Source organism: Ambystoma mexicanum, chromosome 14, assembly GCF_040938575.1.
Source record: "Ambystoma mexicanum isolate Mex_15411 chromosome 14, UKY_AmexF1_1, whole genome shotgun sequence".
In the NCBI taxonomy this organism is placed as follows: domain Eukaryota; kingdom Metazoa; phylum Chordata; class Amphibia; order Caudata; family Ambystomatidae; genus Ambystoma; species Ambystoma mexicanum.
The window spans coordinates 97,605,357-97,620,918 of NC_090940.1; positions in this window are offsets into that span (position 1 = coordinate 97,605,357).

Genomic DNA, 15,562 nt, shown 5'->3' on the forward strand with positions numbered 1-15,562 from the left:
ACCTCCACTTACGGGTCAAATTTCGGAATTCAGGGGTGCGGTACAACCAGCAGTATTTCCACTACCACCAAATAAAAGCGGCAGTAATGCAAATACTGCCACTTTTTTTTTAAACTTACCACTGAATTCCTAATGTGGGCCACAGTCTCTCTAGTACAGGTGCCTGGCCATAAAGGGGCATTTAAAGGTGACTTTATATGACCCGTTTTCTTGTCAAAACACTTTTATTGTCAGAAATGATGATAGTCACAATAATAATTACAAACTTTAACTGCTGGCAGGTTACCCCAAAGACTCACCGTTACCTCTCTTCCTATCCTGTGACTGGCACCTTCCCGCAGGGGAAGAATCTCCTTGTTCCAAAAGGGGAGATGAATGTGAAAGCCTCCCAGGTACCTCTTCCCTCACCTAGAAAACCAGATAGGAGAAGAGATCCCAGGGAAACCCTCTGGGGAAGAAAACCCTGTGTCGAAGGTTGCAGGAAAGATGTCTTCAATGCAGAGGAGATTCAGGTGAAGTCCGGAGAACGTTCATCTTGAAAGAGAAAGAAACTGGTAAGTATAAGCAGGTAAGTGAAATATGGAAATGTAAGAGGTTAGGAATGTAGATTACCCTTAAACAGGAACGATGTGCGGGAAAAGGTGCCAGTCAGAAACTTCAGAGAACCTCTACGATAGTAAGGAAAGGTTGTGATTAGAACTAGTAAGAGAACTAGATAGAATCAGGGAAAGCCACAGGGGAATCTTTACCTGAGAGGCAAGAAGGGCGGAGCTGGGAGTTGTATCGGTAGTGTAAGGTTTTGCGCGGGCGGATGCAGTACCGGTGTAGCATATGCCTGTAGCTATGAGAAGGAAGATGGAATAATGAGTCGGAAAAGGTAGAGAAACGGGAAATCAATATGCCGGTTCTATGAGAGTCCTGAATGAAGCTTACCGCGCTCCGGAACGGAACCGGCGGGCAAACTTAGGTGAGAAAGAGATGGAATCCGTGGAGTCGGGAGACAGAGAAGCGGTGAGGAATGCACTGAAATTGAGACAGGGTAGGAATGTTTAGAATGCCGAAAGGTTAGTGATTAGCAAGACGTATCAGGATTACCTAGATGCGAACTTACGTAGCGTTGTTGTAGCGGAGTAGCAACGCATTCGTGTGCTGATCACAGGAACAGATATACCTACACTCGGGTAGGGAGACGGTACTTCCTGGATACCGAGGCGTGCAGAGGCTAGACCCGCATCTCTAGTTGCGGCGGCCATCTTGCTAGTAAAAATGGCTGACACCCGCCGTCCTAAGGTCCATCGATGCCACAAGGACCACCGCCTTCGGAGGGGCGTGACATTTATGCTCTTCTCAACTGATCACTGGGCTTAGAAAGCTACTCAGGAGAGTGGACCGTTGGTACCCCACAGACATTGGAGCCAATTCAGAGCTCTCTGTAGGCACAGTGATGGGAGGGCACTTTGGATCTGCACCCCTGTGCCTGATTCACAGGACTTGCAAGGTGAAGGGGCGGCTGGGACCCGCACCCAGCCCTTTCAGGTGTGTAGCATAGCTCAGGGGCAACGTGCTCGCCTTGGAAGCAAGACGACGCAGAGCAACACAGGTTCAAGTTCCGGGTCCGCGCTTAGAAACCTCTTCGGTATTAAGTGTGTTATAAAAAGAAAACCTATTATTATTATTAAAGTATTGGGCACGTTCTCCCAATTTAAATATTCTTTGGCTCTTGGATGGGGGTCTTTATAGTGGCAGGCCATTAATTTCCCGCCATTGCAAATGCAGTTTTCTACTCCACTGATTAGGGGGGGAGTGCAAAAGCAATAATAGAAATGTCTGTCCATCCATCCATCCATCCATCCATCCATCCATCCATCCTGTTCTTATATAGCGCCAGTCGCCCATGGGCTTCAAGGTGCTCACAAGACAAATACAACAGAAAACAAGGATGCAGATAAATGCTTATGTAAAGTAGGAGTGTGTCGCGCCCTCCAGGTAAGGGTTGTCGGTCCGACTTATTTCCTAATGCTTGGCAAATTCTTGTAACATAAAATACTAGGTAGTAACAGATAAGCATGTGTCTGCCCCTTGTTGCGACTTGCCTTGCACTGCTGTGCAGCGTATGCCACAACAGAAATATCTATTATTAACGCTACAACGTATATTTACTTGCATAAAAAGACCCCTGCCGACAATGAGAACTACTTTTTCACTCCCTGAAAAATCATTCTGTTCCAAACTTCAAAAAGCAGTATCATGGCATTTCATCCCATTCTGCCCTGCGGGGTAGAAGCAGCGAGTGAGATACCATTTCATGACCGAACTCCGCTCGGAATAGTAAACTAGCCGAGTCGAATGTAGCGCCTAGAAGCAAAGAGTGTGGTTCATGGTTCAAAGGGCAGTCTAGGTTGCAATACCTAGAATAGCAACAGTAGTGCTACAAAGCAGCACATGTCTACTCAAAGCACTGTACTCCTAGAGGCCCATATCAGCATTATATTTAGAAGTAAAGCAGGTAGCGGCTTGATAGCTTGATCATATCATACATGAATGCATGCAGACATGCGTACATATGTAGTTTTGAGCAGGCCAGTACATTAACCCCATATGCATACATATCGCTACACAGAACAGGCCGTGCATTCAGATCCACTTCGTTTTGCTTAAGGAGGGTTTTTGCTTGAGAGCAAAGACAAAACAATTAAGACGTCCTTGAATGAGGTACATAGCACTTAGCCAGAAGCCGTGACTGATAATGTATCCAGAAGCTACACGGCAAGAAGCTAAAAGGGCGGGTACACGCTGTATTGTTTACATGCATCACACACATGAGTGGAGGACCTTCCAAGTCAGAGGCAGAAGCAGGGGGTTTTGGCCACTGAGTGAGGGCATCCTATGGTAAGGGGGATTTCCAAGCCAGAAACCCTATATATATGCAGCAAGCCCCACACCAGTGCAGGCCGCTGGATGCTTTATGCTGATGCCATGTTGGAGACGGGGTTGCGTGAAAATTAAGAAAATAAATTCGGCAGTTGCGGAATATCCCAAACGCCATTATACCAAACAAGGGGACCAGGGGTTGCAGGGGTGTACCCCGCTTTCCTTGAATGGTAGAATGGGTGCCGAGGTTGCAGGGGTGTCCCGCGCTTCCAATACAAGGTTTGTGGTGGAGAATAAAGTGAAAGAGAGCAAAATGAAACAACGCTGCAGAGGAAGTTCTGTCCCACTCTAGGGGTACGGAACTGACGTCGGATGGAGACGGGCGAGAGAGACGAGGCAGAGGAAGTTCTGTCCCACTCTAGGGATACGGAACTGACGTCGGATGGAGACGGGCGAGAGAGACGAGGCAGAGGAAGTTCTGTCCCACTCTAGCGTACGGAACTGACGTCGGATGGAGACGGGCGAGAGCGACGCTGCAGAGGAAGTTCTGTCCCACTCTAGCGTACGGAACTGACGTCGGATGGAGACGGGCGAGAGCGACGCTGCAGAGGAAGTTCTGTCCCACTCTAGGGGTACGGAACTGACGTCGGATGGAGACGGGCGAGTGGAGACGGGCGAGAGAGACGAGGCAGAGGAAAGAAGGCACGTGTGCCGGCCAGAAGAATAGACGGGCAGAGGGGGTGGTGGGTACGTGGGAAGCGGGCAATTGGTATCTGCGTGATCACTGCACGCCTCCATTTTCCTATTTAGCATTTTCATCAACAGAATTTCAGGGCGCGCAGTGATCACACAGATCCCCAGAGACGATGCCCATGTTAGGCGGTGTACGCTCTTAGCTGCACCTTCGAGTCATGCAAGGTTTCTATTTACTTGATTGAATAATGTGCACCAATTCTGGTCTTTTATTATTTTGATGCAGTGCTATTGTGCTTTGCATAGAATATTGCGCTCAGAGTGCAAATGATTGCTTTATTGATTTCAGCTTTTGGTCTCAGCTAGAAACCACAGAATAGGTTTGTGTACCTGCATACAGTATTGCTCCAGACAATATGGCTTCAATGGTATAATTGGTTTGAAGGCCTCCATGAAGTGTCGCTCTGAGTGAACTGAGCATTGTGTTTTGTCTTTAGAAGTGTTGGGTGTTTTTTCTTAGCAGAAAGGATAAGGCCGGACAGGGCTTTATGTGTTGGAAATGTGATCGGAGCCCCATGATTAGGGTATTAATGTAGGATGGTTTAATTACATCACCCACCAAACAAATGTGTGTGAGTTCCATGTGGAACGAGCCAGAGACACATTGAGGGTCAATTGAAGATTGCAAATATGTTGCATATGCTGGAACAAAATGGTGAATTAGCAAGAATGGAATGAGGGTTAGATATGTAAATAAGATACTTCTTTTACACAACGGTGGGCGTTCTTGACTCTGGGATACGTTGGTGCAGTAAATGCTAATCAACAGCAGCGTGTCACGTGCAGCGTTTGATTACCTCTCTCCTTGAAGCCTTTCTGTTTTGTCAAGTCTCTCTGTCCCTACTTGTGTGCATTAGGAATTCACAGGAAATGACGTGCAAGTGTTGCAGAAATCTCCAGTAACCAATCAGGTTTGAGGGTTGCTTATTGTCTATAGGGATGTGACAGTGAGCTGGTAAGAGAAACTCTCTGAAGCCCACACACTCTAATATCAAACCACTGTAGCAAGAGCACCCATCAGCTCTGTACTATCTACGTCCTCTATGGTCCAGTTCAGCGGCGCCTTAGAGGAACGCTTGACCCTTTCCCTGTGCTAAGATAGGGTACAGTGCAATGCAAGATTGAGAAGTGGCTAAACACACCAATTTTAAGAGGCCGGTTTGTAATACGGTTGCCAGTCATTTGGTCGACTGGACAACTGGTCGAATCAATTTGGTCGAAAACCAAATGGTCGAATTTTTTATTTTTTTTATTTTTACCCCTTTTTTTGGGGGGGGGGTCCCCCCAAAACCCCCTTTTTTTCTTTCTTTTTTTTTTTTCTACACGAAAACCCACAAAACACATATATAAATAAAAATAAAAAAATTCGACCATTTGGTTTTCGACCAAATGACGTCGACCAAATTGCAGTCGACCAGTTTGTAGTCAACCAAATGACTGGACACCTGTAATACTTCAGGTATGTAGAGCTATCAAGTAGCTCATAAGAGTTTTTTTGCATTAAGGGTGCGAGGGAGAGATAACTGACTCTGGTATCACAAATCAATGATATATATAGAAAACAAACAAAGTGACCATATTTCATGGGCACTCCCGTCCCTTGCACACCTATAATTACTGAAATAACTTTTCAGTCAAAGTTTCAAGGAATATGCATCTAGTTTTGTAGTTTTAGAATCAGATTCAATCATATGCCTGGGTAAAAAGAAAATCTTTGACAATATTTGAGGTTTGTCTTATCAATTTACTCATAATGTTTTAACTTAGAACATAGTCAACACAATTTCTTACATTGCTTTTTCTGAGATAGGGGACAGAGCAGAGTTCTTGCTGGCCGGGTAGGATCCTAAGTGGACATGAGACAGTAGGGCGGAAAATACTCCCACCCGCAAAATGTTACATGGAGCCCTGAGCGTGTCAACTTTGGGCTGATCAGTTCTGCCAGGGCTCTTTTCTACACCCTGACAGCACTGTGTGATCCCATGCAGCTTTCCTGGAGAGAGCAGGCACAAAGGAAAGAGGCCAAGATCTGAAGCACATTGTGACCTGCCATGCGTTGTGGTCTGTTCCTGGAGTTTTGTGTTTTGGGCTGTTTCCCTTTTGTGAAGACACGCCAAGTGGACAAAAACACGTTCGTGGTCTTGTCTCTATTGTGTGCACGGCCTGGCACAGCATCCATGGGTAGCTTCCAAAATATAAAATATTGTTAGTGATTATTAATGTTGTTGCTCAATGTGATATGGCCAGAGTGTGTGATTTTCTTTGTTGAGTTATAAGAAGGCCCCATATAGGGCGGAGAAGATGGCCAGTATGATGCCTGCCGAAGGGAAAGTGGTGTGTGAGTTACTGGTGGAGACTACACCTCCTTTCCACCAGTGAATTGCAGACCAGATGTGCAGCGCTGCGTACAGAACGCGCACGCCTCCCTTACCAGCTGCACACGCATCACATTCACCACCCGCATTGATTTTAATGCAATTCAGAGAGGTTGAAATCTGCATGGAATTCTGCCTGGTTTTTGCACCTGTAAAGAACCAGAATCCACTGGAACTTCTATGAATGGACCTTCCCATTGGCGGACAGTGGACACCTACCATTCGCCGAGAATACAAATCTCAGGTCTGCATAAAAACCGATCCTTCGGCGATTCTAGCGATGGGACAATCTTGACCTCTGAGCGCCGTGTCAAGGACACGCGCACGACTAGATTGCACATAAGGCAGTTATACTGATCCTTGTGCCTAAATCTGACTTCTTTCTATTTCATGAACAGGTCCTAAGTCACCTGTTTTATTACTGATTATATGTAATTGTCAATTATTTATGCACTCTCTACTGTTATATTGATAAATGTTTGGTGTGTTACTTGGATCCGAATAAAATAAACCTTATTAAAAAAATGTGTTGGAATGTTAAATTGAAACCCGAATTAATAAAGCAGCGAATATCACATTTTAATTTTCGCGTCAGATTTTATTTATAACTTTGTTGGCCCATATGTTACATTGATGATTAATACACAATTAATATTTATTGTTAATGGCTGTATTTGTGTAACATGATCAGATGGGGCACTGAACCAACCTTCAAGCCATGGCCTGCAAACAGCAGGCAGGGGTACTGACTCTGCGGGGGCTGGGGGCGTTCACCTCCCTTCCCCCGAGACATATCTGAGGGGGGGGCGGGGCCCCTTCCGGCAGCAGCAACCACCTCCGAGGCATGCTTCATAATCCATGTTTGCTCGGGAAGTGCTTTTTTTCATCCCTCAGCAGAAAAAACACAGAATAAAAAAAAGGGTTGTTAGCAGAGAGGTGGGGGCTGGGGGAAGGGGACATTTACACATCAAAATAAAATTGTTAACTGGACAGCACACTGTTTGCTCAAGTGGGAGCCTACAGGTACTTCTGCAATATTGTGTATTTTTGTTGCTGTACTGGTCATATTGCTTATAATTGCAATCTTTATCTAAAAAAATAAATAGATGCAGTTGTCAAGAACAACAAATTTCTTAATCAGTTGGTTTTCTTATTGTACAGCTTCTTCTGAGAGAACCACGTGTGTTCACATTATGCACAACAATCAGATGCATGACTGTAAAATAATGACTAAATGCAGGTGATGTTATCACGCATGTATAAACCAGCGAGCAATTCAAGACATCCTGGTTTGCCCAGGCAAAGTGTAACATACCTAGCCAGTCCAGCCATTTAGGCAGCAATCATATTGCATTGTGGTATGATAGGTTATTTATAACGCACTTAATACCCAGAGGTGTGTAAACGCGGACCCGGGGATCGAACCCGTGTTGCTCCGTATTCGTCTTGCTTCCAAGGCCAGCACGTTGCAGCTGAGCTATCCTCCCGAGACCAACTTGTGTCAATAGTGGGTTGGACCGGTTTTGTATGAAATGCCACTTCCGGCTCAGTCAAAGGTTGTCCTTCAGATTGCGGCCTCTCCACCCAAAATGGAAAATCTGGCAGTTGGATCCAATGTGCAGAGTACTTATGCCCAAGAGCCCTCCATGTAGATAACATGGCATGTTGGTGCAAAATAATGTTTTTTACTTTCCCCTCCACTGTCCTACGGCCTGTGGCCACAGGGTCTTCACCTGATACCAGTTTGAGAGTCAGAAAGTGAGGGGAAAACCTAGTATTGACCCTCAGGGATGTTTAACTAGAGTTCAGGCTTGCCACTTGCTAAAATCGCATTCGTTTTTCTCCCCTCCCCCCACAATCCAGAACATTTGGGCCCTGCCTGCAGCTCCTGTGTGCCTGCTTTGGGACTTCTGCCCCAGTCCTTATGCCCTCAAGCAGTTCTGCCCCTTACACCCCTCCCAGAAAAGAAGGCACGAGGCAACTCTCATGTATTCATTTCATCTCCCTCTGAAGGATGGACTGGTTTGCCGGCTCATCCAGGACACAAACCTGTGACCTGCAGCAAGCGCACAGAGTTCTGCGGCAGGTGCATCAACCAACTGAGGTTACTCTACATAGTACATTAACAGGTACATTCTGTGGATTTACCCACTGAATCATAGGTGGACAAAATAATGTTGGTCCATGAAAATTGTAATTCTGGATGGGGAACGTCCAGACAAATCAAAAAGGGAAAAATGTAAAGCGTTGAATGAACCATTTCGACTATTGTTGCAAATGAATCCAGTCCGAACTAGTAGGCCCCGAGGGGAACACAAGTAAAGGTAGCCATTTTTCGGGTTTCTGATCAAGCAGTTGACAACCTTCCTCTCATTTTGGTGGCAAGAGCAAGACCAATTTGCATCCAATGGTACGGTAGCCTGCCGAGAGCAATGCCACTAGTTATGATTAATTCAAAGCCTGCCAGTGTGAGAGTTTGTGCTCAGACATGGGTGCCTTGCTTTGCACGCCTAGGAGGTCCTATGTCATTTCATCAGTTTAATTTAATCGATACGTCTTTATAGGCCATTTTACCACACATGTTTGTATGTATTACCCTGACCCACGCCCACATACATTTGCAGTAAAATGCAGTGCACAAAATTGGACAAATTCTCCCTGGATGGAATAACCTGCCATGGAGTCTTCGTATCCCCGTCTAGGAAATCCAGCGGAAGCCCACTCATTATGTCCAGCAAGAACGAAACTTTTTGGACTTGATTTGTTTCCATACAGAGGGGGCGCGACCTAGCAGTTCAGGCTGGACAGCTCCTATTGGTGGCAGGACCACGACTCGTTTGCAAATAGATAATCCACTTCTCCAATGGTGCAGACGGCTCCCAGGCCCGCTACGCCGCCAACTGTCAACCGCCTCCAGTAGAACAGTCACACACCTTATTACAGGGCCTGCGGTAGCCGCCTTGGAGTTATAGTTAAGTTGCTCAATTCATAGGAAGAGCCCTTTTTGGGTGGATTATAACTTTGCTCTCCCTGGACGAATCCTTACCAAACTTTGCACAAAAAGTATATGGCCCCGTCTGAATATATGTGCTCAGCATTTCACATTGCAATGCACAGCAACACCCATGTGGGGATGGATGCATGACCTGTCACCACACATCTTCTCTCGATGCTAAAAGTAGCACCTACAGCACATGCAGCTCTGGGCACATCAGCTCCCTCCCTACACATGTAACAAGCGCGCATATTCTCTCTTGGAGCCAGAAACAACGCTGTACAGCACCAGCGCCGCAGGACACCACAGGCTGAGTGCAACATCATACACCAGCCCTACAGATAAGGGGTGTATTGGTCACTTTTACTTCCTAAAAAATAGGCAAGTACTCCCAAAAAATAGAAATCGGGAGTACAAATACTCCCAACAAAAAAAGAGGAAACTGACAGATAGGAGCTTGTGCCTCTGATTGCACCCACATAGCTAGCTCCATGGATATGCTTGGACCAGAAGTACACATAATGCAAGAGAAAAACTATTATTACTGCCTGACCTGAAGAGGTAAACATGCATCTTTTAATGTGCACGAATAACTAGGTGCAAAGGAGCGCAAAAATATTTCTGATTTACAGTTAAAACATGTTTACTCGCTTATGAAATCCTCCCATTGGCAATGGGACTTACTTTTTTTACTCCCTAAAAATCATTTTACTCCCATCTTTAAAAAACAGGGAGTACAATACTCCCACTTCAAAATCGTATCTAGAGCACTGTCATACACCATGCAGCGCAAGCGACCACCATGCCACACAATACAACTAAACTGCACCAAACACCACCACACAACAAGCGGACCACCACAATACACCACATCACCACACCACATAAAGAGCCTACCCGTGTCAGGTTTTTGAAGAATGATGGCCCAAGGTTTAGTTTATATATCCTGGCCCTCATCTCCTCTAACGTCCCTTCCGTGCTCTGCTCTTCTCTGGGGCGTAGCTTCAGGGGGGTGGATTGGGTGACCACCCCTCCAATGTGCGTCCACTTGTCGGATTTAGAGAGCCCAGTGGGATCTGGAGATGCGGGTCGGGTGAGAGCTGTCACTAATGGGCTTCTTGCCTGGGGACCAGGTGCAGTTTGTTTTCCTGGGATCTGCCATTTGCAACCCTACTGTCAGAGAAGGGCTGCCCAGCAGAAAGCAATTCATGGTAAATGGGTCATGGGGGCTACTTCACCGTCAGTGAGCTAAGTGCTAAGGTTGGGTTTCTCACGGGCGATGGGCTGAATGCATTTTAAAGCCAAGTTGCTGGGTCTGTGGCTCAGTGTTCTAATGCATCCACTGCAGGGGCCTCTGTTTGACCTCATGGTCACAGGTTCGAATCCGAGCAGGTCCACTCAGTCCTTCATCCTTCTGAGGTTGATAAAATGAGTACCATTAAGTTGGGTAACAATAAACATCTGTTATTAGCGCCACGAGGCCCCGTCGGGGGTGAACATGCGCTTTACAAATATGCCTGTAATGTTATGTTAAGTCTCCACCACAGCAGATCACAGTTCTTGATTGGTTAATTTGTGAAATAAAAGGTAAATTCACCATTTTTAAAAACATACAAAGCTGCCTACTTGTTTGACAAGCCAACATAAAATGTGTATTCAAAGCTGGATTTTTTTATCCACATAATTCCAAATGTTGCCTGTTGCGTATAATGGAAAAGGCAAACAACCTTCACTGATAATACGACAATCCCACGGAAGGCTAGGCTGTCACTGCGACATCCAGCCGTCGTTACTTTTTAGGCATTCTGTCGCTTGGAGCTCTGCACTTATTATTCAAAAGCAAAGCTACGCGCATTGAGGCCCTGATTCATGGAATTATTTGCCTGTACAACAGGCAACTGCGTGCCATTCTGCCTGCAAATCCCCATTCGTCAAACAGGGATTTTCGCCCAGAAAGGCACGCAAATGCCGGAGTTAGCACCTAACAAATCAGACCCCACTCCACCAATTTCACCACTGGGGACATATGACTGCATTTTACTGTGGCCTTTCTAGGGGGGACAGGGGAATACCCCATAACTCCTGTTCTTGCAACCCGATTAACTCTCTGCCCTTATACTGCCTATTTCACTGCCCTCTCTCCCTCTACTTGCCCCACATCTGCTGCGGCTAAATGTCAGACCGCTAAATCCAGTGAGACAGCTGCCATGATAAGGGTGGGGGGAGTCGAAACCTACAAACCAGAGTAAATAAATACATGAAACTGTGACGCACACCATCATCTTGTCTTTCAAACACAAGACCACTCTACCGAGTTTAGATTTTGGGCCTCATTACACAGTATGCGGTAAGGGTTTACCGGTACCGGTAAGGGCACCGGTACTGGTAAACCCTTACCGCCTTACTATGAGGTCCCTTTGCCGGACCTGACCTCAACGGCTGGTTTTACCAGCCGTTAAGGAACGGGCACGCAAAGGGACGTTGGTGCTAATTACGGTACCGCAATTTGCGGTACCGTAATTACCTCCTTCCCCATTCCGATTGAGCCCTATGGGGGCAAAAATGGGAATGGGGAAGTGCCTTGGTGAATGGGGAATTACCGGCCCCGCTCACCTTGGAGTAGGCCGGTAATTCCGCCATCCACCAAGGCGGACACGGTAAAATACCGGCGGCAACCATGGCGCTAATAGCGCCATGGTTACCGCATACCGTGTAATGAGGCCCTTTGTGTTTTCTTTTCATTCTGGTACCTATAGTTCTGGACTTATACAGGAAAAAAAGATACTGTACACATACAACAATGCTAAAAAAAGATAAGGCCAAGACACGGTGTCGGGAAATATATACTGTTGCCCCACAATCAGCACCTAGAGTAAGCAACATTTCTGGACTGCCTTGTAATCATTTTGCAGATACACATTCCCTGTTGCATCCTTTTGAGCTTTCAGAGGGAATTATACTTGTTATTGTTAGGTTGATTTACTATGTGGTTTGGTGCTTGGCAGGTCAGCTTTATTGAACACATACTACTAGTGGGGCCTTCACAAAGATAAGTAAGCAGAAAGCATTGAATAATGATGTAAAACTAAAGATGGGATGGGAAGAGATATGGAGTGTCAGTGCGATTCTGGAGATGTTCCCTACAGACATAGCACCATACCTGTTCAACGTCACCTCCATTCGCATCAGTGGTAAATTCACCCAATTATGAGTGGTGGAAAGCTGGTGTTAGCCCCCATTCGTGAAGTCCCACAGGACTGCAGTTGGGAACTTGGAGGAGTTACTGCAAGTAGTATTTCCTCCTGCAGTTATTCTTCCCGCTTTTTTTGATTAAGTTGAAAAAATACCTCCAGGCTTTAAGCTGGAGGTATTCCTTTATCTTTACACTTGTGGTATGGAGTTGTGGTAAAAGTAGCCATAATTCTGGTACTGCCATTTATTTTTAACACACCACCATACTCGTAATGATCCCCGTAGTCAATTGCCTGAATTACAAATTGTAGAACCAGAAAAGCTGGACAAAAATAATCCCAGGTTCTACACTTGACCAAAGTGTGTGATCTGGGCCAAATCACTTTACATCACTGTGCCTTAGTTTCCTTATCTGACACAATTATGCATTGAAGGAATGCTTTTGGTTAAGCACTACACAGAGACTCACTCATGCATGGCTTACAGTTAGTAGTGCTGCAACATATAGAAGAGTATTGACCATTTACATAGTGCATTCGCACCCCGTAAAGGGCGTTCCACCAATCAGGTGGCTGGAACAGCGGGCGAGAATACACAATTATTTGATTTTTTCATTGCAGGGTTACCTGCGGGACCGGAGCATTGCGCTCCGGTTCCAGAGCTCTTCCCGTCTGGCTGCTGCCATAGACATGGAAAAGGGACTTAGTCCCTTTTCCATATGGCTGCGTCCATCTTTTTTTCCCCTTAATTTTTCATCAGGAGATCGGCTGCGCTACCAGCGCGGATCTCCCAATGAAAACTTTTGAAAGCCATTTGCACCCCGGACGAACCCCGGGGTGTGAATGGCTTTCATGCCCTGCCAGGGGGGCGGACATGGCCTTTAACGCTCCACAGCCCGAGCTGAGGCCCTCACTTCGCTCAGGCCTTCCTTAGCTTGGGTGGTGGGCCGTTAAAGGCCATGTCTGCCCTCCTGGCAGGGCATGAAAGCCATATTCCACAAGCTGAAGTCTTCTGTGTCACTCAAAGCTACAACATATTTGAGCCATGCTTCTCTCCCCATAGATTAAAAGGAAAAAATGATACTATGGGCCTCATTATGAGGCTTGCGCTCCCGTAATTAAGGGTGCCGGTATGGGATCGGCACCGTTCATTACGGGATGCGCATTACGGGATGCGCAATTACGAGGTTCCCTCGCGGGACCCGGAACAGACGTCTGGTAAAACCAGACATCCTTTCCGGGTCCCGCGAGGGGACCAAGGAGCTAATAACGGGCCCGTTCTAAACGGGCCCATTATTAGCTCCATCCCCATTCCCATTGAGTCCTATGGGGGCTCGAATGGGAATGGGGATCAGTTCCTTCAAGGAGGAATTACCGGGTCCTCCAATGTTGGAATGACCCGGTTATTCCTCATTGAAGGAACCCGGTATTGGAGCCGGTATGGAGGCAGCCATGCCCTTATTAAGGGCATGGCTGCCTCCATACTCGTAATGAGGCCCTATGAATGTGGGTGTAGGATTGTTGGGGTGGTGGTTTGAGAGCGCAAATGAGAATTTTGTATGGACGACATTCAAGGATGTGATTAAGTTTCATATTCTTCTTGGAAAAATAATGCATTACAAAAAAGGTTGGAAGACACAACAGTCACGGTAATAAATAGGTATTGGGCCTCATTACAAGTTTGCTGGTTCAGAAGCAACGGTGCCGGTAAGCTTACTGGCACTGTTGTTTCCGGACCAGCAAACTACGAGTCTGCTGGCGGGTGTCGTTCCGCCCGCCAGTTCTGAACATGCCGGGCAGGATGGCACCCGCCAGCAGACTTTCACGAAAGCACCGGCACCTTTACTAACGGTGCCGGTGCTTCTGTGGTCCCTATTGCCATGAAGTCCTATGCGACTCTACAGGAATGGGGATCAACATTTTACCGGCGCCTGATTTACCGGACTGCTGGGGTTGTAATGCTCAGTTATTCTGGCAAGTCAGGCACTGGTAAATCATTACGGGTCCGGCTTTTCGGGCACGGTTTCCGATGGACTCGTAATGAGGCCCATTGTTTCTTTTAAAATTGCAAAACAAAGTGCCAGTTACCAACTCGCCACACTCCTTCTTTAAGTTGGCTACACGCAGTGCTGGAAATGGATATTATTCACTGTGGGACCCCACCTGTGATGGGGACGGGGGATAATGGGTGGGGGAGTGGCAGGGGGGTGAGGTTTTTCTCAGAGCCCCCCACCCTAAATAAACATTTACCTTTCAGGAGATTAATCATGAACACCTGGAAAATAATCCAAGAGTTTAGGAGCATTTCCTGTAATGATGAAAGTAAAGTATAAAAAGGTGCACACCTTTAAACCGAGCCATTTTCTGCAGAGTACAATCCTAACACGAGATTTCACAGGCAAACTGCTCACACGTGGAAGCGGTCTTGGGGTAAGTGTCTCAACTCTGATCCTAATGACTCCGATCCCAGCTTCAGCAATGTTTTAAACTGATCAAAAACGCCAAAACACCTGCGGGTTTATATGGATTTCCGGGATCCAGGAGCAGGGCCAGCTGTGCTACTGCCTGGGGTGCCATTAGCCCCGCACCGTGCTAGTTCTGGGGACTCTTTCAAGGTCTCCCCCAAGCTGGCGTGTTGGGAGAAAGCGCGGCAGGCGCCCTATTGAAATTAAATGTGCCCCGCACTCGAGAGCGGGGTGCATTTAATAACAATAGGGTGCTGATTCCTTCGCATCTGCGACTATAGAAAAATGTGGCGCCCCCCCCCTGCATGACCAGGGGAGTGGGGGGGGGAGGGGGCGGCACATTTGTATTTTGCTGCCACTAAGGCCAGCCCTGCCAGGGAGACATTTTTTGCTGAGTCTGAGGAAATCGGGCCCAATTATCAGCACTGGGTACAAACATAGCTTGTTGGGAACCCCTCCCCCGCCAATATTATTAAGTCACGCCCCTGATCTTGTCATCCATCTCCTTCTTCAACACACAGGAAGTGGTATATGGCCTCCAGGTGCAGCTATAAACACTCAACAACTCAAACACTGCCTTCCCGTACCCCTCTTTTTCCATCTCTTAGCTTCTACCTGTGACGATATATAAAATGTAATACATACATGGAGAGCACTGCACACTGTCACACGATACAACAAACAAAATCTCAACACACCCCACCTAATTTCGAGAGTTCGCTCGACTGTTTTAATTTTTTTTTTTTACTGTGTGTAAAATCACACTTTCTTCATTTGGACTTGGGGGGGAAATTCCCATTTGATGTCTGAGTTGCCATTCCTTTATTCCACCTGTGGCAGAAGTGTGCTGCATTCTGGGATATCTGTGATGATGAATTGGGTTACGTGGAAGCGGAAGAGATTTCGCCTTTG